Genomic DNA, 25,476 nt, shown 5'->3' with positions numbered 1-25,476 from the left:
TGCTAATTTTTCTTCTGCTTACCACGCCCATAAATCCATGCATCCTTGCTGTGGAGACTTGTAGGAAACTTTGACAGGTCAAAGATGAATATTTGATGATAATTTTTACTTTTCACACCGTTTTAAAAATAAAAACAGTACATTATACTGTACTCTTAACTTCGAATTTTATTATAATTTTATTTCATATAATAATATCATTTTTACTTGTTATATCAAATGTGATAATTGCTAGTTCATTTAAAATATCAAAATATGCTCCCCATACACTTACCCTGATTAAAATGAAAAACGAATGTCATAATATTGTGAGATTTACACCATTATGGAAACAATAGAGAATGAATCAACATTATCTGTGATCGATTCGCGCATGGGTAGCATTTTTCGACAAGGCAGCAGAAATCGTCTGAACAGCCCAGAGCCATAGAGAGAAACGGCTCTGGTACAGCCGAATGTTTTTCCTCTGGGTGGAAACGTGTCATATGGCTTCTCATATTTCTCGTGTTGCCGAAATATTTTAGTTTTATTCTACAAAGCTTACAACTAGTGTGGCTCTTGTTCAGCTCCTTTCCCCCTTCAACTTCATAGAAGCCAAAATATTTCCACACGTCAGCTTTTAACGAGGAGGGTGTTTGGATTTCGCGCTCAGCCATCGCGTCTCTGTTATGTGAACACGACACAGACAGACGGTCCGGGCACTGCACTTCTATATATTTTTTTTTTTTGGAAAATCGATTTTTGACATTTGTGAATCGATTCAGAATCGTCCACGTCCGCATCGCGATGCATCTAAGAATCGATTTTCCCCCCACCCCTAAGCAGCACACGAAGCAGGCATTTTTCTCGATTCCCGTAATGAGAGGTATGAGAAAGTTGCCCTCCGCAATATGGCGGCGCCGTTGACGTACGCTCCAGCGGCCAATAGGGCGTCTATGTATTTATTATGTCTATGGTCTTACATACCACGCAAAATAAAAAATAAAAAAATAAAAAAGATGTGCTACATGTAAACTGTCACGGTGTGGGTTTTGTGTCTTGTCATGTTCAGTGGTTCCTCTTCTATTAGTTATCCCAGGTGTTTCCCATTAACCACGCCCCCTTGTTATCTTGTCTAGCTCATTTGTCCCTGATTATTTAAGCCCTGTGTTTCAGCCTCATCTTTGTGAGTTCTTGTTTAATGTTTGACTGTTAACGCTCGTGTTGGTTTGTTCCTGTTCTTGAATTCTGTTCCTGAGTCCTGTATCCAGTCTGTTTAGTTTGTAGTTTGTTAAATAAAGCTTGTGCTGCACTTGGATCCAGCCTCATCTCTGCTTCAACCGCACGACGTTACAGAAGAACTCACCGCATCGTGATCCAGCAGCCATGCCTTTCTGGAGTCCAGACGTCCAGATTCTCCGTCTCCGTCAAGAGAATCGCACCATAGAGGAGTACGTCGCGGACTTCATTGAACTGGCGCATCTCGAGCAAATGAGCACCCAGTGCTTGATGATCTTCTTCCGCGGGGGATTATCGGAACCACTCCGGTCTCTGATGCCCGAACCTGATCCGCACGGGTCTTTAGAGTGGTATATCGACCTGGCCCTGTTGTGGAGTGGCTCTTCGTTGACTGTGGGCGTGGAGGAGAAGAAGCTTTGTGAGCCCGCACTCCCCGTCAGCCCCAACGAGCCCGTGCTTCACGTGAGGCCTGCCGAGTCTGTGCTTCACGTGAGCCCTGCCGAGTCTGCGCTTCGCGTCGGCCCTGACGAGCACGCACTCCCCGTCTGCCCAGCCGAGCCCGCGCTCCACGACGTCTGCCTAGACGAGCCCGTGCTTCACGTGAGCCCTGCCGAGTGTGCGCTTCACGTGAGCCCTGCCGAGTCTGCACTTCACGTCGGCCCTGACGAGCACGCACTTCACGACAGCCTCGCCGAGCCAGAGCGTCACGTCAGCCCCAACGAGCCCGTGCTTTACGTGAGCCCTGCCGAGTCTGCACTTCGCGTCGGCCCTGATGAGCATGCACTTCACGACAGCCTCAACGACCAAGAGCCACTGTCAGTCCCAGAGCCACTGTCAGTCCCAGAGCCTGGTCCAGCCATGTCCTTGTAGGTTCCCCCAAGTATTTTTTCTTGGGAGGGCAGTAGTGGGCTCCATGACGAGACCATGAAGGCCGCGCCGCCATGGTCTCCTGGAAGGGCTCTCCACCGTGGCCACCTGAAAGGGCTTCTCCACCATGGCCACCCGAGGAAGCTTCTCCGCCCTGGCCTTCACCTCATCCTGTTCCGCCCTGGTCACCGGCCCAGTCTGGTCCACCCACGCTCTGCGGCCCAGGCCCACCTTGGCTAGCTCCTGGTCCCGTTCCCCTGCACGGGTCTGGCCCTCCGTCCCTCCCCCAAGACCGCCTCTGCTTCACCGCCCTCCTGAACTTTTTGTTGTTTTAATGGGCGTCAGGAGCCGCCCATGGGGGGGGGGGGGCTATGTCACCGTGTGGGTTTTGTGTCTTGTCATGTTCAGTGGTTCCTTGTCTATTAGTTATCCCAGGTGTTTCCCATTATCCACACCCCCTTGTTATCTTGTCTAGCTCGTTTGTCCCTGATTATTTAAGCCCTGTGTTTCAGCCTCATCTTTGTGAGTTCTTGTTTAATGTTTGATTGTTAACGCTCGTGTTGGTTTGTTCCTGTTCTTGAATCCTGTTCCTGAGTCCTATATCCAGTCTGTTTACTTTGTAGTTTGTTAAATAAAGCGTGTGCTGCACTTGGATCCAGCCTCATCTCTGCTTCAACCGCACGTCGTTACATAAACGATATTCTTGTTTGTATTTTCCTTTCAAAATAATCTCATTGGATGGCGCTCATCCCTGTTTTAATTTCAGCAAATCAGTTCGAGCGAACGCTGACAACGTGATTAACATTCATGAACCCAGCAACTCGTGTGTTGTATATTGTCATTATTAGTAGTAGGATTATCTTTTAATAATAATTACTATTATCTTTGTTTTTTTAAAGTTAAAACGAAAAATATGCAAATATTATCAAGTTTTACTATTACTATAGTACTAAAGTTCTATCATTAAATAATGCTTTTTTATCATAATATCATAATATACTGTAATCTTTGATTGACTGATCTTAAGAGTGTACATTTAATATATATATATACACAACGTCAATACCTGACAAGAAGCATAACGGAACAAAATTATATAAAACAAGAGCCAGAGCAAATTTATATTGTATCAATATTTTTATATAGAAACCAGTATAATGATTCTAGTAACACTTCCACAGATATTCCGTATCATAGCAAGAAAAGTGTCTCAACCATAGATCTCAACTAAAAAACTCTGCTGCGCTGCCAAAGCACTCTCAAGCGCCCACAGCTAGGGGTTTTCAGCTGACTAAAATGCTTTGATGGACTCACGGCCTTAGACTGCATCTAAATTAATCCAAATACATGTAATCTCTTTTTTCGCATTGTAGTATGGACTGTGAAAATGTAGGTATTCGAAAAAGATGACGTTTATAGTCATGTGACTCATTTTGTACTATAGATGTCTATGTTAACACCAGTATGTGCCAGCTATGTGCTATTCACTTTCACCATGTTGCTAAAGATTGTTATATTGTACAGTCTTCATACATTCCCACAAAGATAAACATTTAAAATAATAAAATGTATTCGCAATTGCTGTCCTATGGCAAAACATGAAGGCAATTGTGTTTTAGACCTTTCGTGGATTGGCGAAAGAGCACAACCTGGATGCACCAGTAAGTAATGGGATATTTTGCTAATAAAATTATAGAGGAAAAGGTTCTATATAGAACTTTAAAGGGTTCTGTCAGGTACTTTGCTTTAATTCATTCTTAATTTTAATTCAATTTTATTAATTAAACAGCTCATAAACTTTATCACTAGAAAAAAAGGAATGAACCCATTAAGCATGACTATTATGCATATTAAGCAATCATAATGGAACTTCTCCTTATATAGAACCTTTTTGGCATCAAGAACACTAGGGTTCTATATAGAACCCCACTGAACCTTTTTTCTAATAGTGCAGGCCTTTATTATGTCCAGTCTCAACTCTCTGTGTTTTAGCTTTTTGTAACATTTCAGCGTGAACGACAAACTTTTGGAAAACAAAAGAGCGTTTTGAAATGAAAATTCCGTTTTCAAATGTATCCGGCTTAATGTAGCTTACATCTCCTTAACATCTCCTACTACAGTCGTAAAGAACAAGAGTGGTGCAATCTGGCTAGGTGTAGACTCTCAGATGTTCAAATCAAACAATCAGACAGTAAAAAAACATAGTTGCGTAACTTTGAGGAAAGTCCCTTGCCACAGTCAATGCTTCCATTTCATAGATCTAAAATCTAGATAAAGATAGTAAAGATAAATCTAGTGAAATTAACCCACATTAAATCTGTCTTTATTGGCAACAAATGTTTTAAATGAGTCTAGCACCTTCCTTAATGTGATGTAGAACTAAACAGATTGAATCTTTAAACATTTTAGTTTTCTCTGCCAATGCCATGTTTGTCTAGGAATATGGAATTGCTTGTTTTGAGGATTCTGTACACTGAAAGAATGTAACTGTCCTCTGAGACATGCCAAACTTTTGGACATTAATCAAATATCTCGACCATGTGGTTTTGAGGAATGTAGTGGAGACAGGTCCTGAAAAGATTTCCACCCTTACTACCTGGCCATGACCCAGAAACATCAAGGACCTCACGCCCTTCCAAGGATTTGCAGGTTATGGCGGGAGGTTTATATAGGACTACTTCTATGTTTATTCATACCTGTTGCACATGGATGCAAGGCTGCTTGAACCTGGCATTGCACCAGAAACAGAAGAGGATCCGGTGAAAAATTCCATGTCCGTCACCAACTTCATATTCTTTACAAGGATCTTTACTGTTTTACTACTTCTAGCTTTTACAGGGTGAAATGCACTGCATCAACCAAACAACTTAAAGGGATAGTACAACGCCATTCTGTCATCATCATCAGTTTCTCAATATTGAAATATCCGAAATGGATCCAATACTCCTTTTCTGCAGTATTGATACACCGATACAAGCTGCGCATTATTGATCTTTCTTCTCTCCGACGGTGAATTGACAGTTTGACATGCACCCGCCCCCTCTCACTCACTCGTCTCATTCACTCCGTTTGAATAGTGTTGGTGTTATTTGTCCTAGCTGGTATTGCGCATAATTTTAGTCATTCCTACAGGTTTTGTGCACACACTACTGATCTATAAGTGGAGCTCTCATAAAGACGCCTCTCAAACTACGCGCGAACCAAACTGACTTCTTTTTCTTGGCTTATTGCGTTTTGGAGCATAAATAGATGAGAGAAAACGCATTTTGTGCAACAGTATATTGGAACCGTGCATAAGCTCTTAAAGTGACAGCAGCCTAATAAACCCGCTGCTGTCTGTCATGTTAATCAAAGATCAAAAGACAAAGAGAAAATCAATAACTGCTCTAGACTGAATAACTTTTGTAACTTTAATTGTAAGCATAAATCTGTATTTAGTTTTGATTACCTTAATTTCTGTAGTATTTTTCTTACCCGAATACCATTCGCCCCAACTTAAAGTCATGTTTATTTCAGTTGTTTCTTTATTCTATTGTATTTATTTGTGATATCATTTGCAATTTGTTTATTTGTTATTATTTGATTACTGACTGTTAACTTGTTTTTTGTTTTTGGAAATCTAGTTCAATGATTTAAATAAAGACTGTGCTGTGTGTAAACTATTACAACAAAATTACTCAAATTATCAAAAAATTACAAGATTACAAGGTTCTCTGTATATATATATATATATATATATTTATTTCCCCAGATTTCAACATGGTATCAAAAATGGTACAACATTGACTTTCACAGTTTATTTTTTAAATCTTTTATGTTCAGTAGGGCTGTCGCGATAACCGCAATATTGCAGTACCGCGCTACTGACAGGCCAACCGCAGAGGAATGCAAGTAACCGCAGCAACCGCGAACCGCGTTTTCTTTTTTCATAAGGCCACACTTCGTAGTTCGTACCATGTGTATTGAATGTTAAATAAGTTAATAATGATAACAAGACTGTTTATCATGGTGATTTGTACAGAGGATTCGTGGATTTGGACTTAAGCCTAAACAGACAGTGAATGTGATCGACTGAGCGCGTGCGATTACCTGCGTGCGTCTGTCTTTGAAGTCATGTCATGTATATTCGTGAAAAGGTTGCCGTTTCCAAGGAATTCGAAATATTTGTCGTAGGCTATTATCATTTTAACGTTTAAGGGTATTTACCATGAATGGCGTCAGCGCTGGTCAGCATTACACAGCGCGAGGAAGCCGTGGGGGGAAAGCAGCGAGTCACGCATTGAATCAATGCCATTGGTCTCTATTAAGTGAAGCATTGCTTCAGCTTTGCCCAAAAGTGAAGCTTTGCTGGCCAGCTGAGCCTTGAAAAGTGGAGCTCAAAAGTTAAACAATAATTAGCACCTTGTTTCATTACATCTATCATTTAAGGAATCAGCTTTTTGAACGTTTTCGTTGAATGAACGGTTTAATGACTCACTCAAAGAAAGTCCGTTGGCGTAACAACTGCGCGCTGAGTGACAGCCTTTCAATGCGCAGAGACGCAGTTTAGTTTCGGTTACATTGGTTACATTGTTTTTGTGTATGCTGACCACATCATAACACGTATTTATATAGCAACAAATAAATATAAATGAATAAATGGCGGTAAAACCGCATATCGCGCTATTGAGCAACTCAAAATTACCGCAAGGGAAATTCCTTCACGGCGACAGCCCTAAGAAGAAAGAAATCCATACAGGTTTAGAAGAACAAATTTTTTAAATATGCAAACTTTAAATATGCCAGTTTGACATTAGTATTGTGTACTAAAGCAAGAAATTTAACACGGGTAATGTATTCTGGAAAATTAAGTGTACTCCACCTTTGACCACAGAAGTCTGTCTGTCAACTGTCTGTCAAGCTCATATTCAAAATTAAAGTTTGTCTTGACAAACTTTTATTTTCTAGTAAAAAATTATTAGTTATACAAGTTTATATGTATTTTAATTCTACTTTATCACACGCCAATTACAATTTCGCATCCTGTTTAGATCCAACTATTACTGAAATGGAATTTAAACATATTATGGAAGCCAACGGGTTTGAAACAACATTAATGCGAGTTAATAAACATAATATTTTAATTATTTCTTTAATACTTAAGACAAGAACGGCTCTGAGGAAACCTGCAAGACAGCAACAAGTTTAAAGTGTTCCAGAAACTGGAGCGAAAATTGGTTTATATAAGGGTCAGAGCATTTCTCTTACAGTGCAGGGTGTTGAAAAAAAAAGGTAAACTCAGACTACTGTAATAGCTGATGAAGCTAAATGCCTAAAAGTGATGATGAGATTGACTTTACAACTCAAAGTGGACAACAGCTGAATGAGAGGAAGGATCTCCAATGCTAATAACGCTAGCAGTGGGGGAAGCTCAAAAAGAGCACGGTAAGGAAGTTGAGTCAAGATATGTGCATGCTAAATCCTGAAACTTAAATTGGCACAAACGGACTGAATATTTGGAGGGAAACAACAGTCGAAGAACATTGTAACGGGATCTTGAATAAAACTATTTGAGGGGAACACCACAAATACTCCTTAACCAAGCCTATGCTATAAACCAAGTATTTTATCATTACAGTTACAACAGAATGGCTGGGTGATTGACATAACTATGTCTGTACTAAACAAAATACATCACATTACAAATCTTATAACTGCAGATAAACATAAACAACACGTAACACTAATGCGGTATAAAGTGTTACCCATTTAAAATCAGCTCATGACCCGATAGTGAACTAGACAACAGTCGCATCCCAAACGTTGTGCTCACTGATATGACTAGTGATTGAATCGAAAGACGAACATCTGCCTCTGATTGAAACAGGAGGGAGGGTTTTTCCACTTTCATTGGATACATCCCACTACAGTTACACCCGAAGAGCCAGTCTGGACCGTTTACGGCGTACGCTGAAAGTGCACGGACATGGAATTTTCTCTCTCGCCAGCGTCCGGCAGCCGAGGTGTGTGATAGAGAAAGACATGTGCTGTGAGTCAGCTGCTTGTTAAATGAGGGCATTCAACCACATGGTCACTGAGAAATATCCCTTTTGCTGCCTGATTGGCCGGTATTCGGCAGGGTAGGGAGGGGCCGTCCGAGCGGGCAGGGAGGAGTCATGTGACCGAATCTAGCAGAGCGCTTGATAATGGGACCCCCACTCGCAGCAGGGAGAGAGAGAGAGCTAGCGAGAGAAAGAAAGAGAGAGAGCGGCCTGGACAAGAACCAAAAAAAACCCTCTACCACACACAGGCTGTGTATTGTTGCCTATTCACTGGACTCCATCTCGGGCCACTTTATCATTCAATTAGGACAGCTTTCACACCACACAGCAGAGAAAAGGGCCCTTCAATCAAACTGAAAACTTCACGCTGCCACTGGAGGGCACACAGAAAGAGACCCACAGTCCTCTCTCTACTTTCATTTCTCTCTCTCTCCTCCTGTTGTTGTTGTTCTGGACTTTGTGAAGAAGAGAGAGGGAGGGAGAGTGAAAGAGAGGAAGAAAGCAAGTAAAGAGGTCATTTGTTAACACCAGAGCTTCACTCTCTTTCTCTCATTTCTTTCCCTTTGTTCTCTCTTTTTCTCCTCTTCTCTCTCTATCCCTTTTGAGAGGAAATCCGCATCTACAATTTTGCAATGTTGCCACTGGAGTGAGCTGTGGTTAGCCTGAGAATACATGGAAGAAATAGAGAGATCACATATTTTAAAATTGTCAGGAAAAATGTCCTGTCATTTATTAATGTATAATAAAAAAATATTATAAAAAAATAAGGAAACCCGTTGCCTTAAATTGATTAAGTAATGAACTTCATGGGTAATTAAAAATTAAGTTATGTGAACTTGAAAATTCCACATAACTTGAAGTTATTTGCATGTATTTTCCTTAATAATTCTAAGGCAATGGGTTTACTCACTTTTTTTAAGTTAAGGGAACTGTTCCCTTTTTACAATGTATCATTATTATTATATGCGGTTTTTAATGTGCAGTTGTTACCTGGAGTGAATTATACCTGTCCTGGCCCTTAAAAATTACTCCTTTTTTTAGTTTTTTTAAAAATATTACATTTAACTTGAATATGGTTGATTGCCACATTCAACATTCAGTTGATTGAATGTGTATTGTATTCTTATATATATATATATATTTTTTTTTTTTTTTTTTTTTTAATTTTTTTTTTTTAATTTTATTTTGACTTTAGTCATACTCGTTGTTGAGCTGAATAAAACCAATAAATTTAACACCTGACAAAACATTTTGTAGTTTATATTTTTTCTTATTTTTATTACCATTACTGACATCTTATTTCTCGCTATCAATACATTTTGTGTAGAAATACTGTATTTACTGTGCTTGTCATTTGTGGTAATTATTTTTAAATAAAAAAAAATCTTCTTAATAAAGTACTAGAAATTACATTGAGAGTTAGAGAAAGAGAGAGAGGGAAGTGAAGCATGCATCTATAAATTGACTTAATTTATTTGCTAATTATGTCTGTTTAAGTGTAACAGAGATAGTGAGAGTAGTTGCGGAGCATTAGTAAAATGCATTACCATAAAATAGTCACATCATGATACATGACTCCTTTCATTTCATTATTTGTCTTTCCTCCTCGTCTCATATATTATCTGAGTGAACACTGACACCAAGAGCTTCTAGTGATTCTTCTCTGGGTTGCAGCTGAAAACGTAACAATGGATTCGGGAGACCACACACCTGCACACAAAGAGATGGCAACCACCTCGCTCTCATGTGCTGCCAGGAAACATTTCTCCGTCAAACTCACATTATGTCATCAGAAATTAATCTACAACTTTAAATATCTCCCGTTTAAACACAGTAAGGCTCTCTGATTTGGAGTTTCTCTCATAAACTATGTCCAATGTCAGACTAAAGAAAGCCGCATTATACCAGCATGAAAACTTTGAGTAAAAACACTAATGCGCAAATACACACACATTAATGAAGAGCTGTGGGCAAAGCTCCAGAACCATAAAGCCAGTTTATAGAGCTTCACAAAGTGAATGAGGGAGAAAGAAATGAGAAAATATTTGCCAAAATTTTTCCCTATAGACAACAAATGACAGACTGCAGATGCATTCATAAAGCCCTAAAATAAATAAAAAGAGTCTATATATAAGTGCAAACATGATACTAATAAAAAACGTATAATCTTCTACAAATACTAATTTGCAGAAAATTATATTTCAATTAAGTGAGAAAAGGGATTTTTGGCATCAGTCTGATTTAACAACAACAACAACAACAACAACAAAATTAGATTAGATGACAGTGTGTTCATATTGTTAAAACTAAGCAATGAAACTAATAATAACACCAATACACTAAACAAACTAACCTTTACTTTTAAATTACCACCCATGTTAAACAGAATATAAAATATAATAATATAAATAATTTTAAATATAATAATTAGTGGTTCAACGGATCACAAAACTCGGTTTGGATCATTTTACAGTTTTTTGAGTTACAGATCGGATCAGAGAGAAAAAAATAATGGTTTAGGTGGCAAATGTAAATTTTCTTTCCATTTATTAATTAGAGCAAACTTTACTTCAAAACCAGTCAAAACTACTAGCCTAACTAATAAAGTTCAAACATTATTAAAGACAATTGACCAGTCAGTAAAAAATAAGAACAAATACACTAATTACAAGCATAGATAAATACAATAGAACAAAGTTACAAACAAGCTAAGGTCTCACAATAGTATTCAGGTACAGAGTTCACTGTATAAATTAAAAGTCACCGGGATTTTGCCAAGTAAGACATGTTCCTGGATCAACATTTTTTGTTATTACTGAAACAACATTCCTGTCGGGAAATGTAGTCCTATCCATAGGCTACTCCCTAAACCTAACCCTATACCCTATAAGCTATCCCTAAAATCAGAGGGAAATGATATGTGAATAACACTGGTGTAGAAGCACCTAACCCTGGTTGTAAGCCTAAACTTGACATAAACTGTAAACTTGTCCCTCAAATCTGATGGTTGATTGGAATGTTGTTCCAGGATCAACAAAGATGATGATCCAAGAACATGTTGTACTTGGTGAAATCACCTTAACCATATATTAAATAAAGATGAATCTGTGTTAAAGCTGTGTTTTGTTGTTTGATTAGCATTAATGATATAGACAATAGTGGTAGGCTGCTGTCACTTTAACTTCTCTTTTGCCTCTTCTTGCGCCGTAATGGTTTAAAGGGGTCATAAAATGCCATTTTCATACAAGTTAATTTGATTCTTTAGGGTCTAAATGAAAAGTTTGTAATATACTTTAATTAAAAATTTTCGTTAGTATTGTAAGAAAACACAAATTTTACCTGGTCAAAAACAGCTCTGTTTTCAGCACGCCATTTCAGTGCATATGCCTTTAAATGATAATGAGCTTCGCTCACTCCGCCCCTCTGATCTGCGGGCGTTCATAACAGCGTTATGACCACACTGCACGTGGAGTGTTTCCTTGACAACAGTTGAGAGCATAGACATCATATAGAGATATATGATGTCTATGGTTGAGAGTATAGGAAAAAAATGGCAGCGGGAGTCTCTGAGGAGAACACATCTGTGCAACCGTATCAGTTTGAACCGGAGTTGGAACAAGATGACAGCCCGAAGAAGTTCGACAATTAAGGCTCGAACATGACGTTTCTGAATGGTTGGTTATTATATTGTCACTTTGATCTATCTTTGTGTACTGGCAGGGTAGAGTAACTTAGTGAGATGTACAAACGCTATGTGTTTACTGATGTAAGTGATACGTACTCAGTTTGTAATAACACAATAACCATAACGCGTTGTTCATTATAAACGTGGGATTATGAATTATATTGAGAAGGTCGTACATAGAAAACATGCCGTATGTACCCTGAGTGTAAACCTTAGCCGCATTCATCGTGAAGCGATTTGCAAAGATTAATATAAAGGTTAATACAATTTTACACTTACTTTTTCTGGAGGCTCAGCAGGGAGACATAAAAGTTGGTAACGATTCTTTTTTCAGGAGCAACTTCTTATCAAAATCAGCTTTATAAGTTACTTCCATCGTTAATAAAGCAGGCTGGTGAGAAAAGATTTGCGAATCGCGCAAACATGAAAGCGTTGACATTGCTCGTGGGGAATATTCCCTTCGAAAACAAAACTCAGCCACTGTGTCTTCAGTGGTTCGGATTTAGGAACATCAAAATTATTGTGTTCGTTATTACAACCAAGAACAGAACACCACAATCGCTTAGACACCATTCTTCTCCAGCGTATCAACAATGACGGACTATGATGACTGAAAGCTCGCTCTAGGCAGGGATCTGTTGAAACGCTGCTGTCAATCAACATTCGTGGGAGGGGCGTCCGATTTAGTGACGTCACAAAATCGAACGGCTCAATTTGAGGCAGGGGAAAACATATAAGGAGATTAAAACAAAAACACTGGATAGATGTTTATCATTATATGATGGTTGTGTATAGGCACTGCCAACACACATTTCAGTACAATCAACTTTTGGCAAAAAGTGCATGTACCATTATATGACCCCTTTAAAATCGCTTAAATGTGTAAATTGGCAAGAAAAAACATGCAAATGATAAACTTTCAATCTATGATGGTTAAACTTTGCAATTAATCCGGGAATCATATGCGTGCCGAACCTGGTTTTGATCCATCTAACCCCTAATAATAGTATTAAACATATCCTATATTAAGTAAAGCTATATAATGTATGCAGTTTGTAGCTTAATAGTTTTCTCAAGACATAAGGCACAACTTTAAAGCTTTTTCCTTTCATAAACTTTCTCATATACAGAATGTGTAAATAATTAGTTTTTATTTTTGCTATTCTGACTAATGCATAGTAAAGGTGAAAAAAGTCAAGTCCAGACCACGACTGATAACTAAAAAAATAACGATATTAACGTCCATGCCAGCGGACTATAACTTTGTTTTTATTAACCATGCGCTGATGTTTTGTCATCTGCCTCTTTAAATGCTTGCTAAAGCGGAATGGATTCTGATTGGCTGTCAACGTTTTATCGTTCATCAAATGGAAAAGGTTGTTCAGAAAGTGACTCCAACGATCTCTTGTGCCGTTATCGTTGTGAAGTGAACTTTTCTACTCTTTTATATTTAGAACGATTTTTAGAACTACTTCTTTTTCCTTTTTGTTATAGTTATCATCCTTGGTGTGAACAGGTCTTAAAAAACACTGCAAGTTTTGGTGTAACACACCAGCTTTCTGCAAATGTTTGTTTGATAGCCATTCAATTTCATTTTAATACATGTCTGTATGATTAACAATCAATCATATGCACAACTTTTTGTTTTTCCCTTCTTCACTAGCAGAATCTACCGGTGAACAGAAGAATCCAACATTTCCCTGAATGACCAGCACACATCTTAAACAGGCCAATCTGTACATCAATAAACAACTAAACACATCCAAGCCGTTTCTTTCACTGCTTTAATTATTTGCATGATGCAGCTCAAAGGACTACATGAATCATACATGTTTTTCTCGAGCCCTCTTCAGTGACTCTCTCCCTCATCATCCAGCTTTCTTTTTCCTAGGACTGAGTCATCTAATCACACTCAAGGTCTTCTATATTCTTCGTAGAATATATCTGAGAGCAATGTGGTAGGCATATGAGGTACACAACATTTTCAAAATTTATCATCTAATTTCACATCCTTTCCAAATGACTGTTTTTGAGGAATTGTTTTCTCACACACTGTAAAAAAATATTGTTGGTTTACCTTTTTTTTTAAAAGTAAGTACCCTGGGTTGCCTTACAATTTTAAGTTCATTAAAATAAAGAAAATTGAGTTAATATAATGGAGATTGGTTTAATCAACAGAAACTCAAAATATTATGTTATCTGAACCACTTGTGTAATCTAAGTTGATTTGACAAAAGAAAAAAATGTTGTGATAACAAATCATGAAAATAGATCTTTTTTTTTTTTACAGTGTTATAACTATTATATAGTTTTAATATAGCTGTCAAATCCATGGCCTCACTTTACGGTACAGAATTACATTTGATATCAGCTTTTTAGTGTCATACAAAGAATTCTCATATTCTCAGTAACCAAGAACAGTTCATAGAGAAGTAAACAGCATTATGCTGAAGACTACAAATAATGATGTGCTATTTTATATGCTATAATGGAATATGTTATTTTATACTGATGGAACATAATATCATGTTAATTTTTATTTGTGGTTTGAGATGTTAGTAAAAAAGTGATGTCGTCCAAGTGGATGGTCATTCATGTCAATTGTTGTGCATTATCAAATTGGCAGTGTGAACATCCAATCACAGCCTCTTCTCAAGTGTTTTTATGTCTGTAATTCACCACTCCCTCCTCACAATCTCAATGAGAACACAACAAGCTCAAGGGAGGCAAAAGAGACCTTCCTTCCTCTGAACCTTCCTGGTAAATGAGTGCTTGCATACTATTCGATCTCATAACAAAAAAATATTTTTTATTACTGTCAATCATTTTCTCATCCAAATTTTGACAGATTTTTTGATCCAAGTCTGATCAAACTCTGTGCTTGTCATTCATAAGGTGGACCAGGGGAAAAAAAGTTTTTCATGTAGTAATACCTAAATTATCAAATTTTATTCAAGTCTAAAATAGTATTTAACATTACAGAAGCTAAATGCATTAGGTTACACCAACAAAAACAAGTTTTAAGATTAGATCAGGTAGAAATATGCTTGAATGTAATAATTACAGATTCCCAGAGAGGGTTCGTTTCTAGAGAGCTTCCAACATAATTTAAACATTGAATGGCAGTATTTTCACTATTTCTAAGAAAACTTTCAGAACCCATTATAACATCTTTCCTAACACTGTGTTTCAGTGAGGGAATTGTATTAAAAGACGTTAAGAATTTACTGCTCTGTACATTTACTTAAGAAAGACAATAAATTCACAACAAAGATAGCAGAGAGACAGTAAACGAGTGAGAAAGAAGCTCGGAGGGGAAGAAGACCCATCTTTGGGGTGGAAAAATGGACGAGGGGGATCTGAAGGAAGAGAAGGAGGGGTTGCAGCATAAGTGGTGTTCAGTGATGGATAGACTTGGGCCTTGAAAAGCCACACCTGGCTGACTGCTTTCAAAAGCACAGCTTTGCTCATGTACAGCGGCGCTATGCGTTTCAAACATCTAGCGTCTTCTTACTATCTAAAGGCGCCGCATACTGCAAGTGCAGTCAGAATGCGTACCAGCGAAGGGAAAAAAGAAACTCTTTTCTTGTGCGTGTGCAACTTGGTTGTGGTGTGTGGCGTGTGTACTTTGTGTTTGGACTTGTTTTGCAAATCTGTCAAGAACATTAGTGTGTATTTACACATGTACTGTTTATGTGTGGGTTTCTTTTCTATTACTCTTTGTTCGGTTCACTTGATGAAGCTTTCTCCTCCAATTAATGGGTTTGGATTTGCGATGGCTGTAATTGTTTTTACACCCCTTCTGAACGACATTCTCTACTCAAAACGGTTTAGATCTGCTATAACAATTATTTGTTAGAATTATACATTTTTCTTTCTTTTTTTATCTTCTTCATTTAAAGCTTATTGGTGATGGAACTGAAAATAAACACTTCAGGAAATGTTTAAGTAATGTGTTCAGTTGAGTAAAATACATAAAATAAGTTTGTTTTTTTTACTAAGAAATTCATAATAAACAATTATATTTAGAAATTTCCACACTGTAAAACCAAAACTAAGTAACGTTTAGGAGCCATGTGACCTCTACCTAATTTGACAGTTAAAATGTTTATTTTAAAAAACTTTGTACACATTAAAGAATTTTGTCATATATTTTAGGTTAGATTTAGGTTATTATTAGTTTAGTTCACATTTTTTAAGGTTAACTGTAAAATCCAAACACATCCAAATCAGTTTCTTGGAATGTTTAAATGTAATCAACATATTTGACTTTATAAGACCAAAATCTTTGTGTAAGAGCACAACGTTTGTCATTGGCTTCACATTATTATTGTTATTATTATCAATCTTAATTATTTGGTTCTTTGATGAAATATTCATAAAACTTTAACTATAAGTTAACCATATCTGCTAAGTTTAAAATATTATATTTGAAAAAGAGTATTCGAATGGTTTCTTTTTGTGATGAAAAATAAATTACAACTTTTAACACTTACAAAAAAGTTTTCACAAACATTAAAAGCAAAATTAACAAAATATTCAGTTCATAGTATCACATTATTTTACAGTTTCTTTGTTACACGTCATGTTACATATAGTAATTACTATAAATTCTGGTTCTTTACATGGAACTTACCCTAAACCTAATCCTAACCCTATAGTAACCCTAAGTACATGTAGTTAATAATTATTATTAATTATTAGTACTTACAAGTGTAACTACATTGTAACATGGACACCTTACAATAAAGTGTAACCCGGTTAATTTCTACATGCATTAAATAATATCTGTAATACACATTTAACATGCAATCTACTGTTTTTACCTTTCATTTTTTTTGTATTTAATAATCTTTGTTAGGTAACCCTAAAAAAACACTCTTCTAATTACATTTGTACAGTCATACAAGTCTACAGATGAAAAACATTTGTTTTTGGTCTTTCTGACAGTTCTGACATGAATCATCTTCTGATAAGAGTCAAATCTGGTGTGTTGAGACGCTCGCCGGAGTTATAATGCCCTCATGAACTTGGCCTGATTTTATCTCTCTCTATCTATCCTCCCTTTTTTATGGGGCGACTGAGTGACCAGGTCAGCTACTGTTCATTCTGCCCACATAAACACTCCCCGGTGCCAATTTCAGACCTCGATTGAGCCAAAAAACAAACAGACATTTTATCCTCACGACTGCGAATACAATCAAACTCATCGGCTGATCCACAAGCCCATATTATTGTCACGCAACACTTAAATCATAATGCAAAATAAATAGCTGTATCACAGTAACTTGGGACAAATTTCAGGCACAGCATCGTCCCCGTTCACTCCTCACTGCTATAAGTGGAGGATATAAGGACTCAGATGAGGGCTGATCCCCATTCTACACTGGGTATTAAGTAGCGTTTGTGCTCTCCAAAGCCTGTCCTACCTATTAACCCCTCTGATGTGCTTTCTCATGATAATCAGCCTGTTACCCACCGAGGAGCAAGGAATTGTGGGATGTTTTCAGAGGAGAACCCCCCCCTTGATGCACATGCTCTCTCTCTCTCTCTAACTCACACACTGAATCAAGCATGTAAGACGCCTTTTTAGAGAACCCATGAGCAGGAATACGAAAAATAAACTGCTGAGACGTTTGTTTAACGCACCAAAACATCTGCATCTCTCAAAGCAGAGAAAAAAAGCAGTTATCTTAAAAGACAGCACATGTCGAGGAAAACCTTTGAAATAAATAACTCGTGTTGAAGGATGTGCTCAACTTGGAACAAGAACCAGAACTATTTTCAAGAAATATTTAAGTCCATTTCCCAATTCTCCCTAAATTATTAACACGCAAAACACTTTTGACATAAAAATAAATTAGCTTTAATCGGTCAAACCACTGTAAAGATCCTCTGAAGCAAAATATCCTTCTAACCAGAGGCATTGCTGAAAAACTAAATGGTCTCACACATCAAAATATGCGTTACAACATGCAAAAAAGCACTGTCTCGTGACAATCTCACTTCCATTTCCTTATTATGAAGCTCGAGGCAGTGGAAGTAGAGCCATAATGGAGCACAACCACCAAACAAGAGCTCGTCACAACCTGTTCTTTATCAATCACTGTTAGAAAGACATTTACAAGCTCTTTTCACACAGCTTAAGTCAAATGTTTCATTTAGATTCAGCGTTTCAACGCACACGGCAACACAGACAAGTGCAAGAGATATAAAAAAGCAAAGGCAAATAGAAACTTTTACTCAATAATACAGGTTTTAACCATCAACGCATCTATTTGAGAAAGAGATGTCAAACAGCTACAGGTGTTTGAGCATGTGGATATAGTGCTGCAAACTACTTTGACTGGTGAATTAAAGATTGGTCGCAGTTATGCTCATACAAAAGCAATGACAAATGAACTTTGATTGCAATTTCTGTCCCTTACAAATCACTTCAAAGAGCTCTCTGCAATGCAATGCAAAAAGCGGTTAGCACTTCAGTTTAGGGGCCAATTCTCACTATTAACTAGATGCTTGTTAGCATGCATATTACTGGCTGTCTATTAGCACTTATAAATCACATATTAATGGTTTATTCTGCATGACCATATTCTACATCCCTTAATCCTACCCAATGCCTAAATTTAACAACTACCTTACTAGCTATTAATAAGCAGTTATTGGGAGTTTATTGAGGCAAAAGTTATAGTTAATAGTTAATTTTGAGAAGTGGACCCTAATCTAAAGTGTGACCAAACAACGTGTAATTATTAAACTAGTCAGAAGTATTTCTGCAAAATTTCCCCCCTTAATTTCATACATTTTCAGTGTTTCAAATTCATTTTCGTTATTGGTAACAATATTCAAAATGGCCAAAAAATTGCAGATTGTAACTTTGCCACCAACTTTAAAGCAGCAATTAAACTTTATAGTGGGGTTACATTTTAAAAGAAAGATGAGAAAGATGTCACAGCTACAGGTGTTTTGTACATGTGAATAGTGTTACAATGATCTTTACAGATGATTGATTAGTAGATTTTATAAACATTTGCAACCAAAGGTCAAAACTTTCAATTGTATCCCTTGAAACATTTCAGTGAGCTCACAACACTGTAAACATGCATTCATCATTCTAACAACACATAGTTTTGTCCATCAATGAACTTGTTAAAATTATACATGCCATTTATGCTGAATTTCAGATTTCCTTCTCCAATGACTAAATTAAATGGTTAGAAACGTATAATAAACTCATCGCTGCAAGTGGCACGCTTTGATTTTAATTACGAAATGAATGCAGAACGCAAACTTATGTTTTCAATTTGGTGGGTTAAATTTGTTTACAGTGTAAACAAAGTTCACTGACGCCTCACAGTTGAACACACACACACTGGGATTATTTCTTAGCAGAAAGATCCTTAAAAATGTGGCACACATATGACCACAATTCACAGCAATATGTAAATGAACATTAATAGAGGCTCCCCACACCTCAAAGACACCGCTTGTCACTCTTGTTTGTTAAGTACCTCTTCATAGGAGCACACAAACAAACATTATACAAAAGTCACAATCCGCCCAGGAACATCCGATCTGTAGCAAACAAATGACGAACAGCAGATAAGCCATAGCAGCATGGAGGGAGAGCAACAGTACAAGACAAACCAGACACAAAATAGTTGTATATTATTTACATCCTAGAGAGATTTTCTCATATCAAGGAGTGAACTATTAATAGACAGACGCGTTTGTATAAACTTAATGTTTGAAACTAAACAGGAACGGTGCTTCAACTCGTGTGTGTCAACCAGCACAGGCATAAATATTCAGAAATTACTTAAAATTCAGCTATTCACTCCAAAGTCACACTGAACATCAACAGACACAGCCAAACCGATAATCGATCAATCTCAAATGTATCGGTTTGTAAACAAATTCCATCCGCACTGTATTTATCGATGAAGTTTGCGAAGCGCGATCGAACGTGCAATTAAAAATTAAATACCCGGAGCCTCAACAATGTTTTACAAAAATAAGCCAAAAATAAATGACGTCGGCTCGGGAGAAAATATCAAGGGTGTTATTACTATGAAGCACTCTTGTATCATATGCCATATCGATCAGCGCCGAACGAGCTGTATTAATTATCGGGATCTCATTAAAAAAACATGCACACATCAGACCGTGCAGCTACATTATGAGGACTTGCAGAAAAAAAAACGAGCAGTTGCCACCAAAAACTTTCCAGCGCCGCATTAGTCAATTTCACAAGGAACCGCCGTCACATTCCAGCACCGACTAAGCGCAAACCTACCGTGGGAGCCACACGCCACCGTTCCCGGTCTTTCTCCTCTTGATCTGTTGTTTTATTATTTTTTCCAATTTTTTTCTCTAATTTTTCTTTTTTCGGGGCCTGAGTGTCTCGCGCTCCTCAGGCTGCAGCAGCAGAGTTATGGGGCGCGCGAGCATTGTGGGAGTGTGACGTCAGGCCACTTTCACAAACTTTTCACAGGGGCTGGTAAACTGTTGTGCGCGCGCGTGCGTGTGTGCGTGTTGTGTTTTTTTGGGGTTGTAGTTTACACACCGTTATGATTAATGGTGGATAGCGGTGGGACAGATGGGTCTCATCACTGAATCGCTGTATATCGAAGGTAAAAGGATTGAGACAGCCGATAGCGTTTTTAAATTATTTAATCCTGGCATGTTTAATGCAAGGTGACTAAGTCAACACAAGCTCTTTATTTTATACAGGACGCCACGATGTTTTGTAATGTAATACAAACTTTTATCGTTAATCTTTTGATAGGTACATTTAAGCAGTAGTCATTAAGTAATAAAAGCTGAATTAAACGATTAATTTAACGTGTTGACATAAGTATGGAGGAAGTATAATGATTTGGAGGGTTTTTTTATGCTTTTCTAAATTTTGATTGGATTTCAGTAAATAATTTCAACTTTTAAACATTGTATGTAAATAAAATCAAAGTAAAATGTGGTACACTGCAAAAAAATTAATTTCATGAGTTGTTATCACAAGATTTTTTTTCTTTTGTCAAATCAACCTAGATAAACCTTCATTGTGTTAACTCAAATTCTTTATTTCAATGTACTCAAAAATTTCAGGCAACCAGGTTACTTGCTTTTTTAAGTTAAACCAACAATTATTTTGCAGTGTAAGTTTATTGCACTTTCAGATTACATTATATGTATGTATGTATGTGCGTGTGTGTGTGTGTGTGTGTGTGTGTGTGTGTGTGTGTGTGTGTGTGTGTGTGTGTGTGTGTGTGTGTGTGTGTGTGTGTGTATTTACACCTTAAAAACGTACCCTAGTGAGAAACGACATAAATTATTTGTGGTAAGTTAAATGGAGGAAACATTTTACAGTGTATAATTTGTACAAATAGGAAACTATTTGTTTTATTTTATAGGAGGTTTACTGAAGTATTGCTCTTATTTAGGCTATATTGTGCATGTTTTGCAAATATAAAATAAACTTAAAATGAGCATTGGACTCACTGTTAAAAAAATGAAATCAATTAGAAATCAACCACAGTTGAACCACAAAAGGTCACCTTTATTTACAACTTTGGATGATCTTCGAATCCTCTAACACCGTCCTGTTGAGGTTTTCTGGCCTGACATTAAAAAGTATCCATCTTTTTTATTTTCCTAAAAAAAAAAAAGACCAGATGTTTGTGTTGCAGTGACCATCAGATCTTATGGAGAACAATTTAATATAAGCAACAACAAAAAAAGTATTTAATCAAACAAAAGCATTGAGAGGATGCTTATCAGCCTACATGGGGAAGGCATGGAAAATGATTCTGTATAATTTAATTACATTTCAAATAGAAATCAAGGCATCAGGCATAAACATGGTCATTCAAACAAACTTTGGACTTTGGACTTGAAATGTCTGGAGTGTCCTGTTGAATTTTTTCTCACTCTAAATCTGGTCAGATTCAATTCTCAAATGATTATTGAACAAAATAACTTCTCTTTAGATAATGAATCAAGTAGCTATTTACATCGGGTAACATTAGATACTGCTTGAGTGATTAAATATGTGTGGTTGTAGCCTGAAGAGAATGTTTGATTTAATGAAGGATGAAGAGGGCAGGTCCCACGTGTAGTTTCCGATGCTCCCGTTTCACCTTGTGTTTTGAGGGAAGAATCACTTCCAGGGCAAACCAGCCCGTTTCCTCACCACCCCAACCCCCTCCGCCCAGCGGGTGTGTGTGTGTGTGTGTGTGTGTGTGTGTGTGTGTGTGTGTGTGTGTGTGTGTGTAGGGGGTGGGGGAGCAGGGGTCTTCAATACGCCTCCTTAACATGCTCAATGCAAAGGGGCGAAACCTTTCCGAGTTTTTACGTTAAAAAAAGAAGAAGAAAAGAAGAAAAACCTCCAGGAGCGTTTCTAGCACCTGAGTGAAATTAGGTTTCACGAGGGTCTCCGTACTTTTTTTTGCTGAATGTGAATTCATGAGATTTGTTGTTAAACTGCTCAAAAAATATACACAGAAAATGTTTGGATATTGAATGATAATTTGGAGTGATAATATCAGTTAGTTTTGAAACGGAATTGTTGCGGGTTTGGTGAGTTGGAAGTTCGAGACATTGCAGTTGAAGATCAAGAGATGTTAAGGTTAAGAATATGCACATCTGAATTGCTTGCAAAATATTTATGCTGGATTTCTTAGCCCTTTCCTTTTAATTCACGCGTATCCTTGACTTATATAAATATCATTAAATAGCTGGGTTATTCTTTGATTCTTGAATATCGGTATGGAAACACTGTTTTTCTAGCCCTTTCCCTGACAAAAAAAAATGCTATAGGCTTTATATATATAAACAGAAAACTTGGTACGCTACTTGTCAAAAAGGATTAAAAAAAATTTCCGTTAAAAGATTCTCCACGTCTAACAATCGGTTGAGAAGAACATGAAAAGCAAAAGATCATGGATTTCATTTAATCTGAACAATCAAAAGTGAAAATCTGACACTTAACCTTGACTAATCTGGTTAAATCATATTAAATCATATATTTTAATTAAATGACACTAATTTATTTAGATGTTACCACATAACGCACTTTTTTACACAGTGAGGAAGGCTACAGCATCATTTACAACCAATGCAAAGGAATAACAAACTTGTAAGAGTTTGTACACCACATTAAATGTAGACTAATTAGATCAAGTCATATTTTAAAAGATGTTATGTGTTCAGTCAAGGAAAAAAAAGATCAAAAGGGGAAACCCAAATGACTGTAAATTATATGTGGTATGAGATGATTAAAGGTTAGGAACTGGGGCTTTTAAACAATTAAAAAAGACACAGAAAGAACCCCAAATTACTCATTGATCAAACAGCAAGTGATGAACTCCTTGCACCTATTTTATTTTCCTAAAAGTTTAAAGATGCTATTGCTGAAGATCAGATGCTTGTGTAACATGGCCATCAGATTTTTTTTAAAGTAAAGAACTATTTAAATAGCAAGAACAAATACAGGTATTACAGCTATTATACAGAATTAGATTGCGTTATTGAATAAACTCTCTTAAATGTGCTCAATGCGAAGGGCATTAAAATCATTCAAATGTGCTGTGGCCAATTTTTATTTTTTTTATTTTTATTTTTTTAAGAATTTGATTGAGGATGAACTGACTAAATGTTAGTAGGTAATTGTAGGCTATATTGCTTTAAAACAGCTGGTTTAGAACAGGTGTTTCTTTTTTTAAAGTATCATTGTTATGATTCTTGGTTCTACCAAAATATTCATATTTCAGTGAGATACTGTGTTTTCAGGCAACAGTAGAGTATATCTGAACCTTCACTGCACTCAGTCCAGCGGTCAGAGGCGACAGAAGGATTTGAAGAGAAGGTCAGGTAAACTTCACACGCCGTAAAGTCAAGGTGAGAGGCGGCTGTTGAGTGAGAGAGCTGAGAGCAGCTGTAGTTTATACAAATCTCTACATCAGTTCATGAAGGAATAAATAAATAGAAAGTTAACTTTATTAACAGCGGGCTAGAAAAAACAAACAAACACATGAATAACATTTATGTATCATTAACCTATCATACAGTAATAATGATGCATTATTAAACCTAACAAAATTGAAACATTAAAGCCAAGATCCTCAGAATTGTTTCTCTTCCTCTGAGCAACAGAGAAGGTCCCGATTGCTTTGTATAATTCAGGGAGAGTGAGGAAACAACATGCAAACACATTCACATTTACAAGTGTACAAAGCTGCGATATTAAAATGACAAAGATATTCCAATATCATGGAATGATATGCAGTGAGGAATATATCCTTACAGGTTATGGAGAGATGATTCAGAAAGTAACACTTTACAATAAGGTTCATTAGTTAATACATTAACTAACATGAACTAACAATGATCAATTCATTTGTTACTATATTTATTAATCATTGTTAACGTTACTTATTAAAAATACAGCTGTTCATTGTTCATGTTAGTTCACAGTGCATTTACTAATGTTAACAAGATTATAATAAAGTATTAGTAAATGTTGAAATTAATATTAACAAAGATTAATAAAAGCTGTATACGTGCAGTTCGTTATTAGTTCATGCTAACTAATGTATTCAACTAATGTTAACTAAAGATCCTTATTGTAAAGTGTTACCGATTCAGAATGTTTATCCAAGGACATATTCATATTCACCTCAGTATAGGGATTGATATTACGAGGAAGTTAATTGTTGAGATATTAGTTAAGGACATTATTTGATCATATTTGGCTGCATGGGAAAAAAAGAAACATACCTAAGCTTTAATTAGAATACAATGTAAGTTTCCTAAAATGTGGTGTGGTGAATGATTAAAAAGTGCAGCATATTTACAATGATGTGACCAAATATTTAACTTGCCTTCCACCATAGTAGTTTGAAAACACTAAATAAATATGCTGAAGCCAAATGATTGAGTCCAGAAGGATGTCTTTCAGAAATCAAAGAGTTCATTTAATTTAGGAAGTTTTTTCTCTCTCTCTCTCTCTCTCTCTCTCTCTCTCTCTCTCTCTCTCTCTCTCTCTCTCTCTCTCTCTCTCTCTCTCTCTCTCTCTCTCTCTCTCTCTCTCTCTCTCTCTCTCTCTTCTCTCTCTCTCTCTTTCACACACAAACAAGCCTACACACACAGCTTCTGTAGACATCAGCATCCGCACACATTTTGGTCAGAATGTTTTGACATCTTTGTCTTTTAGTTCTTAACCCAAACCCGTTTAAAAAGGAGAGCCAGCTGAGGACTCATGAAATGCTTGTTTATTTATTTATGTTAGTTTTTGTCTGGATTTTGCGGCTGGACTCGATTCAGGTTGATTACAGTGGAGTGGTGGTCTGTCATTTAGACGCTCCAGATCGATTTTAAAGTGCTCTGTGAAACGCCACACACCACACTGCCGGCCCAGTAAAACCTCTCCTCTCTCTCCACCTCAAAAGTGCTTGTAAAAAAACCTATTATGAGGAACACGGGGAGAGTGAGTTTCAAAGCAAAGTCAACCCTCCATTCCTGCAAGACCAGCTCTTAATTGCTCTCTGATTAACCATGGGACTCACAAAGCCAATATTTGGCTCTTTATATGAATGCCATGATGACAGGAAACAGAACGGGGGAAACACGCACATGCACACTAAAAAAAAAGCCTGACAGAAGTGTTTG

The 25,476-nt window shown here is 37.0% G+C and overlaps 1 protein-coding gene across 1 annotated transcript in view; it reads right to left on the bottom strand.

The window, feature by feature from the left end:
- plagl2 (pleiomorphic adenoma gene-like 2) overlaps positions 1–20,391 on the bottom strand; it is a 47,862-nt gene extending 27,471 nt beyond the window's left edge. The window contains exon 1 of the mRNA XM_077214272.1: positions 20,108–20,391. The gene's annotated coding sequence lies outside the window, so the exon portion shown is untranslated. The remainder of the gene's footprint in view (positions 1–20,107) is intronic.
- Between the last annotated feature and the right edge of the window lie 5,085 nt (positions 20,392–25,476).

The sequence above is a fragment of the Siphateles boraxobius genome, unplaced genomic scaffold (assembly GCF_051911475.1).
Source record: "Siphateles boraxobius isolate OS27281-9 unplaced genomic scaffold, OSU_SipBor_1 68, whole genome shotgun sequence".
Classification (NCBI taxonomy): Eukaryota; Metazoa; Chordata; class Actinopteri; order Cypriniformes; family Leuciscidae; genus Siphateles; species Siphateles boraxobius.
The sequence above is the reverse complement of the archived record's forward strand: the minus strand, read 5'-3'. Positions and strand labels throughout refer to the sequence as shown.